At 38.9% G+C, this 12692-nt stretch overlaps 1 long non-coding RNA gene across 1 annotated transcript; it reads left to right on the top strand.

The window, feature by feature from the left end:
* The first annotated feature begins 3248 nt into the window (after window positions 1-3248).
* LOC148005468 (uncharacterized) lies at window positions 3249-11486 on the top strand. The gene is made up of 3 exons (XR_015622576.1): window positions 3249-3317; window positions 3996-4202; window positions 8518-11486. It is a non-coding gene; the product is annotated as an uncharacterized LOC148005468 (long non-coding RNA).
* The last annotated feature ends 1206 nt before the right edge of the window (window positions 11487-12692 follow it).

The following is a 12692-nucleotide window of genomic DNA, read 5'->3' as shown; positions in this document are numbered from 1 at the left end:
GAGAACAAATAGGTTTGGACTTGGTGACTGGGAACAGGAGCTTCGCACAGGATGAGAGAGGGAAGCCGACTGGGCTAGAAGGCAGATTCTGGCCAGGGCCCTGAGCCACGCACTTCCAGTTTCAAGTTCCTGCAGCCCCTAGGTGCGATGAGGAGTGAGTGTATAGATAGGAAGAGGGTGAGGCTGTGTGAGGTGACAGGAACAAAACAAAACAGCCCATTCCAAGAAAAAGGGTTAAGCTTGAGCAAAGTATGCCACAGGAGGGGTGGACTGAAATGATCTCCCTTAGCTTTCCCAGTAGTCACACTGTAAGGGCCCATGATTCACTGGAAGAATGACACCCTGGACTCAAATAGTATGTAAATGCAAAGAGTGTTTATTCTACAAAAGTACAGCATGCTGGGTTCTCTCAATTACCAAGATAGAAACAACAAAATGAGCTCACAGGCTAGATTAAAAGCACATTAGGGGGACTCTGGAGTAGGTGACCTCTATCTTTCTGACTAGCTGCCTGCAGCCTAGGGTTTTTAAATTTACTTGCCTGGACATGCCAGTTCTTAGGCCTAGTCACATGGATTACCAATTTGAAGCCAGTCATGGAATCAGTCTAGCCTTCCAAACACAAGGTCTCCAATATTAAAATGTCTGGTGCTTTAATTACTGTAAATCTGGCCATCTACAGAGGAAATGTGAGACTAAAAGCCTCAGAGCTCCAAATACCTGGTGTGCTCTTTGTTTTTTATTGGGTATTTTTTTATTTACATTTCGAATGTTACTCCCTTTCTCTCTTTTCCATCCAAAAACACACTATCCTATCCCCCTACCCCTTCTTCTATGAGAGTGTTTCTCCTCCCCAACCACCCACCCCTTCCCGCCTCTCAACCCTGACATTTCTCTACACTGGGGGGGGGTCCAGTCTTGGCAGGACCAAGGGCTTCTTCTTCCATTGGTGCCCAACAAGGCCATCCTCTGCTACATATGCAGCTGGAGTCATAGGTCTGTCCAGTGTACTCTTTGGGTGGTGGATTAGACCCTGGGAGCTCTGGTTGGTTGGTATTGCTCTTATGAGGTAGCAAGCCCCTTCAGCTCCTTCAATCCTTTCTCAAATTCCTTCAATAAAGACCCTGTTCTCAGTTCAATGGTTGGCTGCTAGCATTCACATCTGTCTTTGTCATGCTCTGGCAGAGCCCTCAGAAGACAGCTATGTCAGTCTCCTGTCAGCATGCACATCTTGGCTTCAGCAATATTGTCTAGGGTTGGTGGCTGTATGTATATGGGCTGGATACCCAGGTGGGGGCAGGCTCAGGATGGCCATTCCTTCAGTCTCTGCTCCATACTTTGTTTCCATATATTCTCCTATGAATATGTTTGTTCTTCCTTTTAAGAAGGACTAAAGTGTTTGTCATCCTTCTCGAGCTTCATGTGGTCTGTGGATTGAATAGTAGGTAATCCAAGCTTTTGGGCTAATATCCACTTATCAGTACATACCGTGTGTGTGTGTGTGTGTGTGTGTGTGTGTGTGTGTGTGTGTGTGTGTATGTGTGTTTGTGATTGGGTTACCTCACTCAAGATGATATTTTCTAGTTCCGTCCATTTCCCTATGAATTCATGAAGTCATTGTTTTTAATGATGGAGTAGTACTCCATTGTGTAGATGTACCACATTTTCTACAATCCATTCCTCTGTTGAAGGAAATCTGGATTCTTTCCAGCATCTGGCTATTATAAATAAGGCTGCTATGAACATAGTGAAGCATGTGTCCTTGTTATATGTTGGAACATCTTTTGGGTATATGCCCAGGAGTGGTATAGATGGGCCCTCAGGTAATGGAATGTCCAATTTTCTGAGGAACCTCCAGACTGCTATCCAGAGGGGTTGTACCAGCTTGCAATCCCACCAGCAGTGGAGGAGTGTTCCTCTTTCTCCACATCCTCACCAGCATCTGATGTCACCTGAGATTTTGATCTTAGAAGATCTGATAGGTGTGAGGTGGAATCTCAGAATTGTTTTGATTTACATTTCCTTGATGACTAAGGATATTGAACATTTCTTTAGGTACTACTCAGCCATTCAATATTCATCAGCTGATAATTCTTTGTTTAGCTCTGTACCCCATTTTTAATAGGGTTATTTGATTCTCTGGAGTCTAACTTCTTGAGTTCTTTCTATATATTGGATATTAGCCCTCTCTTGGATGTAGGATTGGTAAAAATCTTTTCCCAATCTGTTGGTTGCAATTTTGTCCTAATGAAAATGTCCTTTGCCTTACAGAAGCTTTGCAATTTTATAAGGCTCCATTTGTCAATTCTTGATCTTCAGAAAATTTTCCCCAGTACTGACATGTTCAAAGCTTTTCCCCACTTTTTCTTCTATTAGTTTGAGTGTATTTGGTTTCATATGGACATCCTTGATTCACTTGGACTTGAGCTTTGTACACGGTGATAAGAATGGATTGATTTGCATTCTTCTACATGATGACCACCAGTTGAACCAGCACTATTTGTTGAAAATGAAATTCTTCCACCCACTGGATGGTTTTAGCTCCTTGGTCAAAGATCAAGTGACCATAGGTGTGTGGGTTCATTTCTGGCTCTTCAGTTCTGTTTCCTTGATCTATGTGCCTGTCTTTGTAACAATACCACACAGTGTTTTCTCTATTGCTCTGTAATACAGCTTGAGATCACTGATGGTGATTCCCCCAGAAGTTCGTTTACTGTTGAGAACAGATTTGGGGTTTTTTTTGTTTTGTTTTGTTTTTGTTTTTGTTTTGTTGCTATCCTGTGTTTTCTCTTATTCCAAATGAATTTGCAAATTGCTCTTTCTAACTCTATGAAGAATTGAGTTGGAATTTTGATGGGGATTGCATTGAATCTGTAGATTGCTTTGGGCAAGATGGCCAATTTTACAATATTAATCCTGCATGAGATATCTTTCCATCTTCTGAGGTCTCCTTTAATTTCTTTCTTCAGAGACGAGAGGTTCTTGTCATACAGATCTTTCACTTGCTTGGTTAGAATCACACGCAGGTATTTTATGTTATTTGTGACTATTATAAAGGGTATCATTCCCCTGATTTCTTTCTCAGCCTGTTTATCCTTTGAGTAGACGAAGGATACTGATTTGTTTCAGTTAATTTTATAGCCAGCCACTTTGCTGAAGTTGTTTGTCAGGCTTAGTTCTCTGGAGGAACGTATGGGGTCACTTAAGTATACTATCATATCATCTGTATAGTGATATTTTGACTTCTTCCTTTCCAGTTTAACTTCCTTTTGTTGCCTAATTGCTCTGGCTAGTGCTTCAAAAACTATATTGAATAGGTAAGGAAAGAGTGGGCAGCCCTGAGTGAATGGCCTCATTGTACAATTGAGTGCATCTTCAGGAGGGACACACAAGGCAATCTCTTGCTGTCAGGAAACAGCTTTCGGTCCCTAGCTTGAGGGACTAACCGCTTCAGACAAGAGCAGCTAAGAATTACTAAGTTATTAAAACAAAACCAAAATATGAAAAACATCCACTGATCTGAAAGTGTTTGGTACATTGATAATCTCCTTTTAGACTAAGAAAGCAACAAGTCTCAAATATTTTACATTGGTATGGATTATTGTATATTGATAGAAATTTAGGATTATTTTGTTCAATTCTTGATTAATGCATGATACATATGTAATTCATTTTAAAATGTAATATAAACTAGTTGTACAATGAGCTAATATTGCAAATGTTTTGGATAATTAAGAAATGTATATTAGTAGTTAGTTACCTATAAATAATCTTACTCATAGTCTTGTTAGGAACTAGTTCAGTTAATTACACAAATAAGCTTTATTTAGTCTCTTGTATATATTTTCAAAGTTAAGCAGATAGTTAAAAGCTAGAAACAAATATTGTCTATTCAGATATAGTATTGATGGAAAGATGGTCTTCAAACACTTCAGCGACATAAAGAATGACTATGGCATTAAAGATGTTTTAATAATGAGAGATTTTTCTGACAGAGAGACACATCAGCTCCTGGCAGCACCCCAATCTACTTCAAATAAGATGAAGGACATTGAAGAACCTCCACATGGAGCTTGCTTCAAATGTGGCAAAGCTAATTACTGGGTAAAAACCTGCTGTTACCCCAACTGTTGACTGCAGGCTGTCCAAACTGTGGAAAACTGGGACACTGGAAAGTTGAATGTCCAATTTGTAGAGATAAGGTAGGCTAGTCCACCATATTTCCTGCTTCACAGAAAGGTATGTCAGATATTATGGCCTGCTGGCCAAAGATTAGATGCCTCAATGACACAGAGGTATATCACGTGACTGTCTAGGCAGGTCTGTTGTTTCTATAGTTTTGGAAGCTGCCTGCTCTGTACTTCCTTTTTACTCAGATTATATATTTCCTTCTTAGAACTCTGATGAGGTCAAAGACTAAATAGTTAATAGCCTTACAGTTTTACTTATTAAAGATTAAAGTCATAAAAACTTAAGTTATTTAGGATCTAAGAAAATATCTTGGAGTCTACAAAGATCTCTTTAGGTTGATAAATGAAAGTTATGATATGAAAGTGATTTAGTTACAAAACTTTGGACTCACCAAGATGGGTTAGATGATGGAGTACTTTCTCCAAGTTTGCAAAATACAAATGGACTGAATTTTGTAGATATACATCTTATTTGACAGTTCTCATAATTGTTCTTATTGTATATAACTTGTTATTAGAGAAAAAGATATTTATTGGATTTAAAAGGAAAATGTAGTGAGAATTTTGGTTTCTGTAACAACCCAGTGACACTGTGTGAATGTGTCCTTTGTTTTAATTCAAGGTGTGGGATAAGAAACTGCTTCAAAGCAGGTGATTATGATTTACCTTCTGCATTACCAGGGGTGTGATATTTTAAATTTTTTCCATCTCTATTAACTTGAGTATTTCTTATTTACATTTCGATTGTTAGTCCCCTTCCCGGTTTCTGGGCCAACATCCCCCTAAATCCTCCCCCATCCCAACTGTATGGGTGTTCCCCTCCCCATCCTCCCCACATTACCACCCTCCCACCCAACAATCATGTTCACTGGGGGTTCACTCTTGGCAGGACCAAGGGCTTCCCCTTCCACTGGTGCCCTTACTAGGCTATTCATTGCTACCTATGAGGTCAGAGTCCAGGGTCAGTCCATGTATAGTCTTTGGGTAGTGGCTTAGTCCCTGGAAGCTCTGGTTGGTTGGCATTGCTATTCATATGGGGTCTCAAGCCCCTTCAAGCTCTTTCAGTCCATTCTAAGATTCCTTCAACAGGGGTCCCGTTCTCAGTTCAGTGGTGCTGCTGGCATTCGCCTATGTATTTGCTGTATTCTGGCTGTGTCTCTTAGAAGAGATCTAATCCCGTTCCTGTCAGCCTGCACTTCTTTGCTTCATCCATCTTATCTAGTCTGGTGGCTGTATATGTATGGGCCACATGTGGGGCAGGCTCTTAATGGGCATTCCTTCAGCCACTGTTATAAACTTTGCCTCCATATTCCCTCCCAAGGGTATTCTTGTTCCCCTTTTAAAGGAGTGAAGCCTTTGCATTTTGGTCATCCTTCTTGAGTTTCATGTGTTCTGTGCATCTAGGGCAATTCAAGCATTTGGGCTAATAGCCACTTATCAATGAGTGCATACCATGTGTGTTTTTCTGTGATTGGGTTACCTCACTCAGGACGATATTTTCCAGTTCCACCCATTTGCGTATGAATTTCGTAAAGTCATTGTTTTTGATAGCTGAGTAATATTCCATTGTGTATATGTATCACATTTTCTGTATCCATTCCTCTGTTGAAGAGCATCTGGGTTCTTTCCAGCTTCTAGCTATTATAAATAAGGCTGCTATGAACATGGTGGAGCATGTGACTTTGTTATATGTTGGGGCATTTTTTGGTTATATGCCCAAGAGAGGTATAACTGGATCCTCAGGCAGTTCAATGTCCAATTTTCTGAGGAACCTCCAGAACGATTTCCAGAATAATTGTACCAGTCTGCAATCCCACCAATAATGGAGGAGTGTTCCTCTTTCTCCACATCCTCTCCAGCATTTGCTGTCACCTGAGTTTTTGATCTTAGCCATTCTCAATGGTGTTAGGTAAAATCTCAGGGTTGTTTTGATTTGCATTTCCCTTATGACTAAATGTTGAACATTTCATTAGGTGTTTCACAGCCATTGGGCATTCCTCAGCTGTGAATTTTTTGTTTGGCTCTGAACCCCATTTTATAATAGGGTTATTTGTCTCCCTGCGGTCTAACTTTTTGAGTTCTTTGTATATTTTGAATATAAACCCTCTATCAGTTGTAGAATTGGTAAAGATCTTTTCCCAATCTGTTTGTTATCATTTTGTCCTAACAACGGTGTCCTTTGCCTTATAGAAGCTTTGCAGTTTTATGAGATCCCATTTGTCGATTCTTGATCTTAGAGCATAAGCCATTGGTGTTTTGTTCAGGAAATTTTCTCCAGTGCCCATGTGTTCCAGATGCTTCCCTAGTTTTTCTTCTATTAGTTTGAGTGTGTCTGGTTTGATGTGGAGGTCCTTGATCCACTTGGACTTAAGCTTTTTACAGGGTGATAAGCATGGATCGATCTGCATTCTTCTACATGTTGACCTCCAGTTGAACCAGCACCATTTGCTGAAAAGGCTATCTTTTTTCCATCGGATGGTTTTGGCTCCTTTGTCAAAAATCAAGTGACCATAGGTGTGTGGGTTCATTTCTGGGTCTTGAATTCTATTCCACTGGTCTATCTGTCTGTCTCTGTACCAATCCCATACAGTTTTTATCACTATTGCTCTATAATACTGCTTCAGTTCAGGGATAGTAATCCCCCAAGAAGTCCTTTTATTTTTGAGGGTAGTTTTAGCTATCCTAGGTTTTTTGTTATTCCAGATGAATTTGCAAATTGTTCTGTCTAACTCTCTGAAGAATTGGATTGGTATTTTGATGGGGATTGCATTGAATCTGTAGATTGCTTTTGGTAAAATGGCCATTTTTACTATATTAATCCTGTCAATCCATGAGCATGGGAGATCTTTCCATCTCCTGAGGTCTTCTTCAATTTCTTTCTTCATTGGCTTGAAGTTCTTATCATACAGATCTTTCACTTGCTTGGTTAAAGTCACACCGAGGTATTTTATATTATTTGGAACTATTATGAAGGGTGTCGTTTCCCTACTTTCTTTCTTGGCTTGTTTCTCTTTTGTGTAGAGGAAGGCTACTGATTTATTTGAGTCAATTTTATACCCAGCCACTTTGCTGAAGGTGTTTATCAGGTTTAGTAGTTCTCTGGTGGAACTTTTGGGATCACTTAAATATACTATCATATCATCTGCAAATAGTGATATTTTGACTTCTTCTTTTCCAATCTGTATCCCCTTGATCTCCTTTTGTTGTCTGATTGCTCTGGCTAGAACTTCAAGAGCTATATTGAATAAGTAGGGAGAGAGTGGGCAGCCTTGTCTAGTCCCTGATTTTAGTGGGATTGCTTCACGTTTCTCTCCATTTAGTTTAATGTTAGTGACTGGTTTGCTGTATATGGCTTTTACTTTGTTTAGGTATGAGCCTTGAATTCCTATTCTTTCCAGGACTTATATCATGAAGGGGTGTTGAATTTTCTCAAATGTTTTCTCAGCATGTAGTGAAATGATCATGTGGTGTTGTTCTTTCAGTTTGTTTATATAATGGATTATGTTGATGTTTTTCCGTATATTAAACTATCCCTGCATGCCTGGGGTGAAGCCTACTTGATCATGGTGGATGATTATTTTGATGTGCTCTTGGATTCAGTTTGCCAGAATTTTTTGAGTATTTTTGGTTCAATATTCAGAAGGGAAATTCATCTGAAGTTCTCTTTCTTTGTTGGGTCTTTGTGTGGTTTAGGTATAAGAGTAATTGTGGCTTCATAGACGGTAGCACTCCGTCTGTTTCTATTTTATGGAATAGTTTGGATAGTATTGGTATGAGGTCTTCTATGAAGGTCTGATAGAATTCTGCACTAAACCCGTATGGACCTGGGCTCTTTTTGGTTGGGAGACCTTTAATGACTGATTCTATTCCTTTAGGAGTTATGGGGTTGTTTAAATGGTTTATCTGTTCCTTATTTAACTTCAGTACCTGGTATCTGTCTAGGAAATTGTCCACTTCCTGCAGATTTTCAAGTTTTGTTGAATTTAGGCTTTTGTAGTAGGATCTGATGATTTTTTGAATTTCCTCTGATTCTGTAGTTATGTCTCCCTTTTCATTTCTGATTTTGTTAATTTGGACACACTCTCTGTGTCCTCTCATTAGTCTGGCTGAGGATTTATCTATCTTGATGATTTTCTCAAAGAACCAACTTTTGGTTCTGTTGATTCTTTCTATGGCCCTTTTTATTTCTACTTGGTTGATTTCAGCTCTGAGTTTGATTATTTCCTGCCTTCTACTCCTCCTGTGTGTATTTGCTTCTTTTTGTTCTAGAGCTTTTAGGTGTGCTGTCAAGTTGGTGACATATGCTCTCTCCTGTTTCTTTCTGCAGGCACTCAGAGCTATGGGTTTTCCTCTTAGCAGAGCTTTCATTGTGTCCCATAAGTTTGGGTATGTTGTACCTGAGCTTTACCAGAGGATCTGCTGCACTCAGAACATTTAACATCATATCCTGAAGCACACTAGAAGTACCACTGCACTCAAAACATTTGATACCACATCTTGAGGCATCCTTGGAGATTCACTGCACCCAGGACATCACAGCTTGAAGGTGTCCCAGGAGTTCCTCTCTACACAGGGAAATGAGCAATTGACACCACAGTATGAAAACCTCCCAGGGACTCTTTGGAATGCAGAGCAACTGACCCAAAACTGCTGAATGCCTGCCTGGAGTTCTGCTGCACACAAGGAAATAGAAACCACAGTCCATTGACACCCCCAAACCCTGTGGAGAAAAGCTTTACACAGGACAACAGTGTGACTGCTCCTCCTCTGAAAACCTGGCAGTCTGAAGGCCTCCCAGGAGATCTACTGCAGCCAGAGCAACAAATCAGCAGCTTCTCTGCCCCTCTGAATACCCTCCAGTTGGAAGGCCCCACAGGAGGTCTGCTACAGCCAGGGCGATAGGCCTACCAGGAGACCTGTTGCAACCCAAGGGCAAAAGAGGCAGATTCCAGGCAGAGTCACCCAGACCAGCAAACACTAGGGATAACAAGATGGCGGGAGGCAATAGCAAGACCATAAGCAACAGAAGCCAATATACGTGGGCATCATCAAAAGCCAGTTCTGAAAACCAGGAAGCTGACGTAAATCCTATCTCATGAAGACAATAGAGTCCTTTAAGGGGGATATAAATAACTCACTGAAATAAATACAGGAAAATACAGGCAAGTATGTAGAAATCCTTAAAGAGGAAACAAATAAATCCCTTCAAGAAATACAGGAAAACACAATCAAATAGGTGAAAGAATTGCATGATGTGGTATAAGACTTAAAAGTGGAAGTAGAAACAGTAAAAAAAACACAAATGGAGGGAAACAAGGTAATGGAAAACCTAGGAAAGAAAAATGAATTAAAGGTATAAATATCACCAACAGAATACAAGAGATGGAAGAGAGAATCTCAGGTGTAGAAGATACTGTAGAAGAGATTGACACAATGGTCAAAGAAAATTCAAAACATAAAAACCTCCTAACCCAAAATATCCAGGAAATTCAGGACACAATGAAAAGAGCAAATCTAAGCATAATTGGAATAGAGGAGAATGAAGATTCCCAGCTCAAAGGACATGAAAACATCTTCAACAAAATCATAGATAAAAACTTCCCCAACCTAAAGAAAGAGATGGCCATAAAGGTACAAGAAGCCTACAGAACACCAAACAAATGGGACCAGAAAAAAATCTTCTCGTCACATAACAGTCAAAACATTAAATGCACAGAACAAAGAAAGAATATTAAAAGCTGCAAGAAAATTGGGCCAAGTAACATACAAAGGAGGACCTATCAGAATTACACCAGACTTCTCATCAGAGACTATGAAAGCCAGAAGAGCCTGGGCAGATGTCATGCAGACTCTAAGAGAACACAAATGCCAGCCCAGGCTACTATACCCAGCAAAACTCTCAATCAACATAGACGGAGAAATCAAAATATTCCAGGACAAAACCAAATTCAAACAGTATTTATCTACCAATCCAGCCCTTCAGAGGATCCTAGAAGGAAAACTCCAATGAAAGGAAGATACCTATATCACAGAAAAGACAAGATATTAAGCATCTCTCAACAAAGCCAAAAGCAGTAAACCATAAGCACATATAGCTACATACAAAAACAAATATAACAGGAACCAACAGTCATCTGTCTTTAATATCTCTCAATATTAATGGACCCAAGTCACCTATAAAAAGACATAAGCTAACAGATTGGATACTCAAACAAGATGCAGCATTTTGCTGCATACAAGAAACACACCTCCTTAACAAAGACAGATGCTATCTCAGAGTAAAAGGATAGAAAAAGGTCTTCCAAGCACATGGTCCCAAGAAACAAGCTGGAGTTGCCATCATAATATCCAATAAAATAGACTTTCAAGCAAAAGTTGTCAAGCATGATGAGGAAGGACAATTCATATTCATCAAAGGGAAAATCCACCAAGAGAAAGTCTCAATTCTGAACATCTATGACCCAAATGTAAGAACACCCACATTCATAATGGAAACTTTACTAAAGTTCAAAACACACATTGAAACCCACACAATGATAGTGGAAGTCTTCAACACCCAACTCTCACCAACGAACAGGTCACTGAAACAGAAACTAAACAGAGACACAGTGAAACTAATAGAGGATATAAATCAAATGGATTTAACCAATATCTATAGAACATTTTACCCAAAACAAAACAAAACAAAACAAAACCTTCTTTTCAGCTCCTCATGGTACCTTCTCTAAAATTGACCATATAATTGATCACAAAACATCCCTCAACCCACACAAGAAGATTGAAATAATCCCATTCATCCTATCAGATCATCATGGCCTAAAGCTGGTCTTCAATAACAGCAACAGAAAACCCACATGCATGTGGAAACTGAACAACTCTCTACTCAATGATAATTTGGTTAGGGATGAAATAAAAAAAAATAAAAACTTCCTGGAGTTTAACAAAAATCTTGAAACATCATACCCAAACTTATGGGACACAATGAAAGCTGTGCTAAGAGGAAAATTCATAGCACTAAGTGCACCAGCAAAGAGATCTTACACTAGCAACTTAACAGCATACCTGAGAGCTCTAGAACAAAAAGAAGCAAACTCACCCAAGAGGAGTAGAAAGCAGGAAGTAGTCAAACTCAGGGCTGAAATCAACCAAAGAAAAATAAAGAGAACAATATAAAGAATCAGCAAAACCAAATGCTGGTTCTTTGAGCGAATCAACAAGATGGATAAACCCCTAGCAAATTTACTAAAGGGCCCAGAGGCAATATCCAAATTAACAAAATCAGAAATGAAAAGGGAGAAATAACAACAGAAACGGAGAAAATTCAAAAAACATCAGATCCTACTAAAAAAGCCTATACTCAACAAAACTGGAAAATCTAGATGAAATAGATGGTTTTCTAGACAGATACCGTACATCAAAGTTAAATAAAGAGAAGATAAGCTTTCTAAACAGGCCCACATCCCATAATGAAATATAAGTAATTATAAACCTCACAACCAAAAAAAAAGAAAGACTAGGGCCAGTTGGATTTAGTTCAAAATTCTACCAGACCTTCAAAAAGACCAATATTCATCAAACTATTCCATAAAGTAGAAACAGAAGGAACACTACCTAATTCATTCAATAAAGCCACAATTACTCTGATACATAAACCACACAAGGACCCTACCAAAAAAACAGAACTTCAGAACAATCTTGTTATATCGATGCAAAAATACTCAATAAAATTCTTGCAACTCGAATCAAAGAACACATCAAAATCATCATTTACCACAATCAAGTAGGCTTCATCCCACAGATGCAAGGTTGGTTCAGTATATGAAAGTCCATCCATTAACGTAATCCACCACATAAACAAATTCAAAGAGAAAAAAATCACATGATCATCTCCTTAGATGCAGACAAAGCATTTGTCAAAATACAACACCTCTTTATATTAAAAATTATTGGAGAGGTCAGGAATTCAAGGCCCATACTTATACCTAATATAAGCAATTTGCTGCAAACCAACAGCCAAAATCAAGTTAAATGGAGATCTACTTGAAGCAATCCCACTAAAATCAAGAACAAGACAAGAATGCCCACTCCCCCATATCTATTCAATATAGTACTCGAAGTGCCAACTATAACAATAAGACAACAAAAAGATATCAAGGGGAAAAATTGGCAAAGAAGAATTAATAGTATCTCTATTTGCAGATGACATGATAGTATACTTAAGAGACCTCCAAAAATCCTACCAGAGAATTTCTCCAGCTGATAAACAACTTTAACAAAGTGGCCAGATATAAAATTAACTCAAATAACTAAGTAGCCTTCCTTTATATAAGTGATAAACAGGCTAAGAAAGAAATTAGGGAAACAACCTCTTCACAATCACCACAGATAATATAAAATATCTTGGGGTAACTATAACCCAACAAATGAAAAATCTGTATGATAATAACTTCAAGTCTCTCAAGAAAGAAATAGAAGATCTCAGAAAATGGAGCGATCTCCCAT

This window comes from Rattus norvegicus, chromosome 6, assembly GCF_021556685.1.
Source record: "Rattus norvegicus strain SHRSP/BbbUtx chromosome 6, alternate assembly SHRSP_T2T, whole genome shotgun sequence".
Classification (NCBI taxonomy): domain Eukaryota; kingdom Metazoa; phylum Chordata; class Mammalia; order Rodentia; family Muridae; genus Rattus; species Rattus norvegicus.
Note: the sequence above shows the minus strand (reverse complement) of the source record. Positions and strands in the feature narration are given on the sequence as shown.